Genomic DNA, 1,346 nt, shown 5'->3' with positions numbered 1-1,346 from the left:
CTCTGTGCTACCTTTAGCTTTGCTCTGTGCTACCTTTAGCTTTGCTCTGTGCTACCTTTAGCTTTGCTCTGTGCTACCTTTAGCTTTGCTCTGTGCTACCTTTAGCTTTGATCTGTGCTACCTTTAGCTTTGCTGCGTGCTACCTTTAGCTTTGCTCTGTGCTACCTTTAGCTTTGTTCTGTGCTACCTTTAGCTTTGCTCTGTGCTACCTTTAGCTTTGCTGCGTGCTACCTTTAGCTTTGCTCTGTGCTACCTTTAGCTTTGCTCTGTGCTACCTTTAGCTACAGTTTTAGCTGCTCTCAGCTAGCCTCCTGGTTGTGTATGAGTCTCCAGTTCTGGTCAGAAGCCAAACATGTGTCCGTATCTCATGATCGATCAGCTTCAGCTCCAGAAGAACAGTTAATCCTGATGAATGTGAGCTCGTACAGAAAATAATCCTGGAATAAACGAAAGCAGGAATGTGACAAACATTTGGCCCTGCTGCAGCAGGAACCGGACTGACTGGAGGACAGAGGACAACGAGACGATTGTGCACTTATTCAGAGGCCGAGGCAACCGTGGGTGAGGTTACTGAGGTTGAGAGCTGCAGGAGGATTACTGTTAGTAAAATAACTTTACTGAGTTTCCTGCAGAGTGTCAGTCTGCTGTGGGTCTGGATGGAACTGGACTTTTTACACAGAAACTTAGAAACACTAAAGAAATTAATGTTTGGTAGATTATTTCTTCGTACCAATGCAACAAACCTTAAACTGCTGGAAACTCTGCTGATGTCTCGTTTAAATGGAGCCACATTTGTAAGGAACATGCCTTTGTGGGATGAAATGCTGGATGAAGAACGAGATGCCGTCCTGCAGCAGGGCCAGACTGTARTGGCTGTGTATGGTTCTTCCACATGCTACTGAGGCTCCTGTTTGTATTTATATAGCATCAAGTCACAACAAACGTCTCGGGGAACTGTACACAGAAACAAYGAATCTAAAGAAGCATCAGATTGTTGCATCTTCACTTCTTCAGTCTCCATCCCGATCAGAGAATACATTCAGTTAAATGTGTTGTTTCTTTAAACTTCAGTCATCCAAACAACAAACAACTCAACAGCTCAATTTCTCTCTGACTCAGCCAAACTCTCCTGCGGAGTTCCACAGGGTTCCATCCTGGGCCCGATTCTATTCCTCCTCTACATCTGCCCCCTGACTGAGGTCATCAAAAATTTCCCAGACGTCTCCTAYCATTTCTATGCAGATGACCTACAGCTATACAGACTCCACCACCCACAAGCTCACCTCTCTTATAAAATGTGTCACTAAAGTTAACCAGTGGCTGTCTGACAACTTGTTACTTTTAAA

Source organism: Austrofundulus limnaeus, unplaced genomic scaffold, assembly GCF_001266775.1.
Source record: "Austrofundulus limnaeus strain Quisiro unplaced genomic scaffold, Austrofundulus_limnaeus-1.0 Scaffold358, whole genome shotgun sequence".
In the NCBI taxonomy this organism is placed as follows: Eukaryota; Metazoa; Chordata; class Actinopteri; order Cyprinodontiformes; family Rivulidae; genus Austrofundulus; species Austrofundulus limnaeus.
Note: the sequence above shows the minus strand (reverse complement) of the source record.